Source organism: Porites lutea, chromosome 14 (assembly GCF_958299795.1).
Source record: "Porites lutea chromosome 14, jaPorLute2.1, whole genome shotgun sequence".
In the NCBI taxonomy this organism is placed as follows: Eukaryota; Metazoa; Cnidaria; class Anthozoa; order Scleractinia; family Poritidae; genus Porites; species Porites lutea.
In genome coordinates, this window is record NC_133214.1 from 579,283 (window position 1) to 589,671 (window position 10,389).

Genomic DNA, 10,389 nt, shown 5'->3' on the forward strand with positions numbered 1-10,389 from the left:
GTTTTTTTTTTAAATCGATCTCAGGGCATAACATCCTTTTTCTGTGAAAACAAACGATGTTTAAACTTATTAAAATCACTTCAATTTAACTATTAAAAAATCGTTTGAACAACTTTACATAGTCTCGCGCCTAACATGACATTTCCTAATTTTACCGACCGACCTGGCTGAACTTGGCAGAAATTTAACATGCAATCGCCGAAATCTTAAGTGTTGCAGCAAAAAAATATATTGACGAGAAAAAAATTCCTTTCAGAAAACAAAAACCTGCATCAGAACTGTTCCTGCGGAATACTGAGCTGAACTTCATGCCCCGATCGGGTGGCATTAATAAAAGCCTTTGTCTCCCAAATATTCAAAACAACTTTCCTAGAAAAGACGGAAATGGGCAAATCAGTCTTCGGAGAAAACTGATTAACATACTGAGACCTCTTCTTTACCATCACTGCGTTTGTATCTGACTTTGGTCTAACTAATACCTTTCTAGCTCAAGTTGTACTTTCTAATAACGAATGGCTAGGAAAACCTTGTCAACAGAGTTGGTGGACTTTTCCAAGCCCTGGGACCCATTTGTTGACGTTACTTTGCTGGTGGAAGGAACAAGATTCCATGCTCACCGAAATATCCTTGCACTGTGGTCTCCAGTGTTTTCAAGAATGTTCACTGCAGACTTCAGAGAGAAAACCGCTCAGCAAATTCCCTTACCAGGAAAGAAACCTAATGACATAAAGGAGCTTCTTCTGGTAATTTATCCGACATCGCCCAAAACTATAGATTAAATAAGCTTGAAATGGCATGCGTCCACAAGGCTCAGAATATTAACTTCCTGGAGCTAAAAAATCATGAAGCGTATGGTAAGATCAACCTCTCCAACTATCGTAAGATAATGGAGGCTCGTTTAGAAAATATGGAGAAAGAGCTTGGAGCCAAGGAAGACGCCGTGTGGCGTTTGAAATCAAAAGCCTCCGAAGCCCGCGAGGAGTTCCAAAAGATTGTGTCTGCTCTTGTCTTTAAAATCCTCCGGTCCCCCAAGAGATGTGGTGTAAACCTGGAATATTCTGATTTCAACCGTACTTCCAACTCCTTACAAGATAAAGCGAATTTTCTTGATTGTGAATTGGTCCCATGGGGAGAGTCCAACGATATCTTCAGCAAGCTGCATCAAAGCCTTGAAGCAATGAACTCGACTAGTTCATGATTACCTCGCATCAGCGGTTGCAGTAGTGACGGCAGTAACTCACGTTCAGAACAAAAGCAAGCCAATTTTGAACCTTGGACTGCCATTTGTTACTTTAATAACATTTTATGACTTTAACTTTCATAAATAAGCATCAAAACATCTTTACGCTGATTGTTTTTTCTTCCTGTCTGGTGCCACTCTCGAACTATGCAGCTTAATATTGCCAACAGAGAGCTTTTAAAATTAAGAGTGACAGAACAGTGAAAAGTGCACTGTGTAAGGAGTGGTAAAAACCCGCGTTTATGTTTTTACTAAATGCACCATTAGTAGTCCAAATATTTTATGAAAAAATGTGTAAACCTCCTATAATATCCACGTTTAAGCTTAAATGACACGATTTCGATTTTCAGCATTTATGGGTAGCTCCAAAAACCAATATGGCGATTCTCATCCAAAATCCAGCTGTAGGCGCGGCTACATAAGCCCCCAGCATAAATTAGAAAGCGCACGAAACTGATCGTTGATCGTGCACACATCACATCTGAAACTAACTGCAACAATTCTGTGCGTCACGATGACATGCCCGCGGGTATTATATCAGAGAGAAGTGACATCCGTACACACCTTCCGAGCTCCACTTTTGTCATAACTTCTATCAGCGCTGATTAGAAGAAGATAAATTTTACCATGTAACCTGAAAAAACACCAATGATTCGATACCGCCAAGTTCATCTAAAATTTGTACAGGTTTATTTCAACTTATTCGATGTTTGGTCCGGTGTTTAATCTAATATACACAGTTTTTTTGGGAAGGAGATGGGGAGTAAAATGCTACAATTTCTTCATCACATATGCAGAAGTTCTTCTCCATTTCCTAAGAACCTTCAAACTATGCTGACATATAAAGAATAATTAGAGATACAAACCTAGTAGAACTATTTGTAGTTTACACAATATGACGGCTTGCCATGAGACGTGGGGACATAGGTCAACAGGTTGCGTATTTCCCTATACGCAAAATCTCGAAACATTGCCGAGACTGTTTACAAACAAACTTCATTATTCAAGTTAGTTATTGATGACTATACCTTCCACTATATAGTCAACGTAAGAAACGGTAGCATGGGGTCAAGATTTGGATAGTAAATTGGTTAAACTCAATTATCATAAAGAATACATGTATAAATTTTTTACACAGTATACTTTGTTCAGTTAGTTCTAATTTTATGGTAGTTTTGATTGACTGCAGGTTCTATTGCTTCTTAAAACACACTTTAAAACATTAAAGAAGCCCTTTAGGGTTCACAGTTGCTAGAAGCTGTACAGGCAGAACTGCTATTTTGGCAAATAGCGAAATAAAGCTATTTTTTTGGATTAAGAATAAAGTAAAGACGGTTCTTTAGAATCAGTTAACATGCAATACAAAAACTACATTTTGACTGACCGCAATTTCCACCTCAATGATCCGATTCATGAGTGCACGTGCTAAATCTAATGGTGATCTATGACACAGTTACAATATAGCTTCCACAGTTAGTAACCATCGCAAAATAAATGACGACGCACGTGACATCTTACAGGCGGATACGTGTGTGTATCAGACCTTTCGTATTCAAACTGCTTTCTACTTGTTAATTGAAGAAAACTTTCGAATCCAATGTTACAAATCAAACAGATAGAAGCAGTTCGCAAGCCAATCCCTAGTAGGAGGAGCCTTCGACGAAATGAATTGCTCATAGAACGGCTTCAAGTCAAAAACCTCACAAAGAACATTATGGGCGTCCTTTCGGTAGTTAAACATGTTGTCTTCCGGCAGGCTCCAGGTGGGTTTTTATTAAACATTAAATACAAAAATTGCGGAAGCATCAACAAATGTATATAGTTACAATCTTTTTGGTTTCTACAACTTATCAGCTTACAAATGATATACAGTTTGATATGGTTTCGTTGAAACTAACGCGTTTACTCAAGATTTTACGGTAGTCCGCTCGTTAATGCCTCGTGGCAAAAGTTGTCCACTTAACCCTTTAAACCCTAAGATCAAAATTTGAATTCTCATTTGTTACCCCTATTCATTTCCTGTAGAAGTAGCGGGGAGAAGTTGATAAAATATCAAATAAAAATAATATCAAGCAAATTAATCTTGTGTGATCATGTCCCTGATTCTCATGGCCACTCTATTTTACAAAGCATTGATATTACAGGGAGAAAATTGATGCTGATCACTCTTAAAAAGGTATATACACTATACGTATTCATGTACAGCAGTATTCTTAGAATCTTCGTCAAGAATTATGAAAACTTGGTTGCGATAACTTTGAGTTTACTAATAACTGAATTAAAATTTCAAATAACTAGGCTCGGGAACATAAATTTCTTGTGGGACGAATCAAAGGCATGGCTCTTTATACACTCGCAAACTGTTGGCGTTCTATACGTGGCCATTGAACCTCTTATCACCAAAATTTCCTGTTTTTCTTCACTACAACTTTGCTTTCTTTAACTGCCAAAAAAACAACTATTTATGTGATAAAATCTGGCATCTGTACCGGCTTGTTAGGATCAGCTTTCCGTCTTTTCTGTTTGGAAAGATCGTGTTTAAGACACTGTACATGACGAGAGTCAAAACATCCTGAACGTGTTTTGCTGGCGCGTGTTTTTTCTTAGGTTGTTTCTTCCGAAAATAACCCGGGCAATATTCAATAACACTTCAGAAGTCCTCGTGATCAACATCAATTTTCTCCAAGCAAAGTCAATATATAACCAAGTAGGAAGGTTACGAGAATGAATGAAATGATTATCAAAGAGAAAATGTTTTAATCTTTTCACAAATTCTCTCAACTAATTTTTAAGGAATCTATGCAGATCAGTCTGGGGAATTTGTATGTGGATATTACCAGGTGCTTAAGGGTTAAGACGTGACCGACAAATAAAGGGCACAGCTGAAGTCATTAGCCCCGGTCTGCGTTCTTTTGTCACTGCGTATGAAGCCAGAGAGTTATTATCAGAGCTTTCAATTTAATAGTCGGTTAATTTGTTCCTAAATTACTCGACTTGTTTTGGAGAAATCTTTTGTCCACTACTGCGTCAAATGCTGAACGAAAAGGGACTCTTCGCAGGAAAAGTGACTACGGAGAATCAGAAGGTGTTTTGAGGTACATAATGGAACATAGTAACGAATTTCAAGTGTGTGAAATAAAGCATTTTTCAATCGATGAAGGTAGGCTTCGGTCTTAAAATATGTATCGTTTTAAAATTTTGCATAATTTGTGGAACGATATGACTATCACATGGCGATTTGGCTTGGATCGACGCGCCAGAATCTGCACTCCGTATCCTCAATACTGAAACCATTGTTTGAGAGATACTGTAAACACCTAATATCAGAGAAGACTGTGAATCTTCATCGAAATATTTGTCTTTGTTCCAAGAGCGACGTCAAGATCACTGGCATATAGGTACGATTCACGGAGCACAGAGAACGTGACATTTAATCGACACTTTTTGACTTTGGTATTACCACCTCCGTGATTATATTTTTCCTCTTAATTTTGATGTTTACAAAGCTTGTTTTCTTTTTGACCTTTCTTTGCTTTAATCATGAAAAGCCAAATTAATGGAGGCTGTGCTAGTCGAACAACAAAGCCGAAAAACAACTTTCATGGTGGGATATGGGGATACACCTCTTTTAAACAATTTGTAAAAACATGATTGTTCGTGTAACCTACCTTAATCTTCTGTTTCAAATACATGTATAACAATCACCACGGAAACGTCGTTTCTTGAGAATGCCTTTGGCTTTATAGTTCCAGAAAATGTAAAACGTACGGGATGTTTTTCAAGAGCCAGAACAGTAACCTCTAACTTTAACACTAACATTTTCCAATCAAACGTCTTCAGCAGGAATCACTTTTTTTTTTCCTGTCACTACAACTTTGTGAAATCCTTAAGCAAAATTTTCTCTTTCATATCAAATCTTTGTTTATATGCTTTGGGTTTTTTGCGGGGTTATTAGAGGATATCCGTGAAAGCTGTCAAGAACAAACTGGTGGCTTTGATCAGTCAATGAAATCCCAACTGAAGAGACGATTCAAATAAAAGATTTGAGTGAGAGTTCCAACCATGTTGTTTCATTTTTACCATTTGTCAAAGATTTTATTTTTAGCTTTTTTATTCAGTTATCAATTATCAGGAGTACTTCGGAGACGTGGCCACGTGACAGACTATAATCTCATATGCAAAGCACGTACGTCAATAATGTGAAATAAATTTTGTCTGAACCGCCAGGATTTGAATGATCTCTTTTGTCTCAGAAAGGACGAATTAGCATACAAACCACGCGGACTTTGGCAAGGCAAAGGTAAAAAGTGCTGTTCAATTTGAAGCGACGACCAGGGAACTTAGAAGAAAGGTACAATGATTGCTCATTCCTGATTTCATTGATATTTCACTTGTTGCAGTCGAATCTGGTCTTGCGAGCTATTCGATTGTTATTGAGAAATGACTGACACTCCAACTGAATTTTAAGCATACAGGGTTTGGTACCCAACATGTTGTTAAGGACAAAACTTCAGTGTGACGCTAGCTTTATTACTTTTCCATACTGTTTCCTAATAAAACCGTGTAGAAATCTTTCAGTTCGCACTTTAACATTTCTGTTCTATTAGATGGCAATGACTTAAAACATCCGAAAATTCAGGTGAACAGAATGGCTACACTGGCAACCTGTTCGACTGGTACTCGGTGTCTCATTTTTTCTATCTCGTACGGAGAACCATAATTTTCATTTTGAAAATAGAAAGCCTTATAATTTTACGCTCTCGTGAAAGTCTGAGGGCGATACTGATTTTTCCAAACAAAAGTAATAGCGAAAATTCAAGCTGACACTGGAGATGTGTTTTGAAGGGATGTTTCGCCAGGACGATTGTTATTCAGCGAATGCCCTGAGAAAAATAATAGAAATATCCTGGAAAAATATAGCTGAAAAAAGCCCCCCGCCGTTGATCATTTTTCCAGCGCTCATACCTCACTAGACCTAAAACGCATCGAGTTCAGTTTATCCCGGTATTTACGGGGTATTGACGGACGGAAATGGTCTGACAAAGACTGTTGTTCAGGATGTCTCGTTCAGATAACTAAGAATTCAGTTAAAATTCTAAAAGGCGGCATATGCACTTCTCAGTTGAAATAAAATGGTTCACCTAGTACTGTAAATACGTAACTCGACTTACAATCAGTTTCCGCGAAATCACCAACAGAAAGTTACCAAATAGATCACTTCGTTCAAATCTTGGAAGATCTAGTCCCTTCATTTGGTTAAATCAAGATATTCCGATGGCTAAATTGCTCGGGTTATAAATGCCGTTAATGTTCAGCATAATTTACTATCTTTTAAGTAAAAACTGAGGTTGTGATATTGAAATGTGCTGTAACTAAAGAAAAGAACGAGACACGTCGCAGCTAATACTGTGAATTCTCCTATTGGAAAACCATAATATATTTCTTTATCTGATACTTCTGAGACGTTGTAGTGGTTGTTGGTACATCAACACATGCAATCGTATTTTGGTTAAACATTGGAATTATCAGAAGCGAAACAGCGAATTTGTTAGAAATTCAGCTGAAGTGTCGTGATTAGATGAATGTGTTAATAGTACTATTTACACAACATTTTAGCTTCAAATTTGAATACTACTTTGTTGATATAGATATCACAATCATGTTATCATGTGCACATATGATTATTTTTGTCTATTTTCGTGTACACGTAGGCGTCCTTGGCTTGTGCGGAGCACGAAGACAAAAATTTGCGCAGGGCGAGTCAGGACGCAAGAAAAAAAACAGAACTCTAAGTACGTGCCAGGCTTAATACGAAAATGAAAAGTTCTAAATCGCTTATATTATTGGTGATAAGATATGATGAACGCTGATCCTGGCACTGTCTACACGACTAAATGGAACGTGACCAAAAAGAATCAGTCAATCATCTCCCAAAGCAAGAGAGCCGAGCCCCATATCACAGCACTCATGCACTCGCCTGTTATTCATGATCATTCGCAAAATAAACTAGTTCCTGTTTGATCGCCTTTTCTAGATTCTCAGCATCATAAGTCTTATTCCTGCATACCCTGAGGCCAGATGATTATACACCGCTGTTGTTTTATAGATGAGCAGGTGATTTCTACAATAGCCTTCACTAAGACACAAGGACGAAATGCAGTCAAAACAAGTCAACTCAATGATGTCAAGCTCACTGCTTCAGTTCTGACAGTGTTCTCAAAAGAAGCAGAATTCCAAGTAAGTGAATTTGTTACTGTGAATACTTTTTTTCAAAACAGGTATATGCAGTTTATTGAAATTTAGAGTACTAGTGAGGAATTCTCACCAACATCGAACACACCACAGCTGCTGACAAAAATCTAAAAGACTTCCACATGATCCCCAACTTCCGGGCTGGACAGGTTACAATACAAGCCCGGAGTACTGACGCAGGTTGTGAAATTCTACCCAGCTTCTCGCATGAAAACCAACTGTTTCTAAACTCCACGAATGCACGCAGTTTGACCTACAACGTCGAATCAACGCGACCCTACAATGAAGTTCTCGCTTCTTTTCCTACAGTTTATTTCTTATCCTTTTATTACTTCCGAGATTTCAAATATCTCCTATGAATTTTAACGCATTAAACCAAGACCTCAGCTTACTGAGACGCTCGTTATCGAAGGGTAGATGTGAAGTTTGTCTTCGTCTTTACCTTTAATTTTCTTTCATTGGCCACAATATTAACCGATTGTAAGCAGATTTTAAATGAGGAAGAGATAAATATTACTGGTGGATACTTACCCGATTTGAAAACCAATTACGATATACCTTGCATATGTGAATATCCACATGTCAGAATATTTATCTACATTTCTGAAAGTTAGATGGGTTTGTCAAGCTGCGGTTTGACTCATCAAGGAAGCACCGTGTTTCCATGAGTAGCTCAACTAGAAAAATATTGTTTCAGAACCGGGGAGGTACTCCTGGGAATTCTTGGTGGAGGGTGTGCCGCCCGATTGTCTAAATTCTGATTTCAGACCAAAAAATGTCATTTTCCACACCCGTTTTCAGACGTGGCATCTACAATCCATACCCGTTTTCAGACCTGGCCTTAAGGCAGAGTTTTGTCATGATTACTTACATTAAAACGCAAACAAAACGATTTCTTAGCACCCATTTCGAATTCGCATATTTCTCTTTCTCTCTCATTCATTTGGCTCAGAAACGACAAATACGTTAACAGCTATTTCGAGAAAGGTTGTCGGGAAAAATGTGCACGCGACAATCCCGAAAGGAAATACGGGATATGATCAACATACTGTTCTCACACTGCAGCTATCGAACCTCCCGGGGGGGCACTCCGCATATGAAAGTGGTGGGGATGCTCGTCGTCTCGCTTAGGGGTGTAAATTTCGGATTATGGTCTCATTTAGGGTGTTTGTTTAGCCGTGAAGGTCTCGTTTAGGGTTGCACGCGAAAAAAATAAAAAAATAAATATTTGATATGTGTATTTTTAATTCGTTTTATTTACTCCATCCATATAATCTAAGGTTTCTCATTTGTCTCTCATTTAACGTGGTCTCTTTTAGGGATCAAAAAAAGCTTGGGCCACGCCCAGATCGGTCTCCTTTAGGGGTTTAATTCAAAATTTCTGACGAGCATCCCAACCCCTTTCATATGCGGAGTCGCCCCCCCCCCCCCCCGGGTTGAACCTACTTTTTTGCTTTCCTTTAACACTCGCAGACATACATCCATGACCTCTCGTGCCATTCTTTCAAATTTCTTTGAAGAACAGTGAACTAAAAACCACCCACAATACCATTCGGGATTGTCGCGTGCACTTTTTCCGACAACCTTTCTCGAAATACGGTAGCTGTATACACTCTCACATTTCCCTAGAAAACTATACTCGATTCCAGACCAAAATAAGCAAAATTTATACCAGTTTTCAGACTGAAAAGGCACAAAAACATGTTTTGTCGGCCTATAAGCAAGCATTTCAGACAGATGAGAAAATTCTCTCGCAAGGCCACCGATAAAATATTCTGATTTTTCTGCTAGATTTTTCGGTTGAAAAACAACAAGTTACTAGCCATTCAATACTAATTCTGCTAATTGTGCAGCATTGCCTTGCGTAGCCTAAGAAATCCTCTTCGGTTGCCAACAATGCAAAGCGCAACTGGAAGTCATTAGTTTCGTTTTGCGTTTTAAGCTGCATATGGTCGAAGTACCGGACAACAAATTAGCCGTCGTTCGCGTCTGAGCGTCACTGCGGTCGCGTATTAAAGTTACCAACACAGCGAAAGCGGATTCGTATTTTTGCACTTTGTCTTATCAGCGGCCATTACGAAATGAACAAATTAGACTCATATAAGACTTAGTGAGAGCAGCTAACCTCCTTTTCTGCAAACTCAGTCTTTTCCTTCTATTTCTTGCCTAAATTTGTATTTGCTTACTTGTTTGCTGCTTTTACAGGACCAAGATGACGGCTTATGGCAACGCTGACGGCGGCTGGTGAAAAATGGCGGGAAAATTTCTCCCTAAGGTCCAGATCGTCGCGGCAAGGACGATGCTCCTCTCTTACAATAACAAAGGTTAGTTTCTACATTTCGCAAAAATAATCCATTTTCGTTTTTGCTTCTCAAGTTTATCTTAGAATTTTTCGTGATAAAATTTAGTTTTTTTTTGTCTTCGTCTAGGTAGACAATGGACGTTTTTAAGTCCTTAGTGAAAACTCATCTTTTTTAGAAAAGCGTATGCTTGTTATTTTTTTTAGAATTTTACATTTTTGACTCTGTGTAATTTTTAGTTTATTTATTAGATATGGACTGGATAGTTTTACTATATTAGATTTATTATTTTATTATTATTTTAATGTAACTTGTAAGGCGCATTTGAATATATTCATATAGATATTTGCGCCGAATAAGTAATAAATTATTATTATTATTATTATTATTATTATGTTAAGTTGCTTTCTTCAGCTTTGATTGATGTATTTTAAAAAATTCATTTTGCGGTTTTTGTCTTATAATTACATAATGGACCGAGTCATTTTTCTCAAAAACGATCCGTGACTGGAATAAATTGCTTGATTTTGTGTGGTCTGCTAAAGAGAGGAGAAAACAGAGCCAAGATGTGAGGAGGAGGGGGAGGGGGGGGGGGGG

General features: G+C 38.0%; 1 long non-coding RNA gene across 2 annotated transcripts; it reads left to right on the forward strand.

Annotated features, from left to right (window-relative positions):
• The first annotated feature begins 2,479 nt into the window (after window positions 1-2,479).
• LOC140924585 (uncharacterized) lies at window positions 2,480-7,777 on the forward strand. 2 transcript variants are annotated; one of them, XR_012164299.1, is made up of 4 exons: window positions 2,480-3,003; window positions 5,494-5,591; window positions 6,952-7,032; window positions 7,275-7,777. It is a non-coding gene; the product is annotated as an uncharacterized lncRNA (long non-coding RNA). The 2 variants fall into 2 exon arrangements; XR_012164300.1 differs by lacking the exon at window positions 2,480-3,003 and adding an exon at window positions 4,252-4,638.
• The last annotated feature ends 2,612 nt before the right edge of the window (window positions 7,778-10,389 follow it).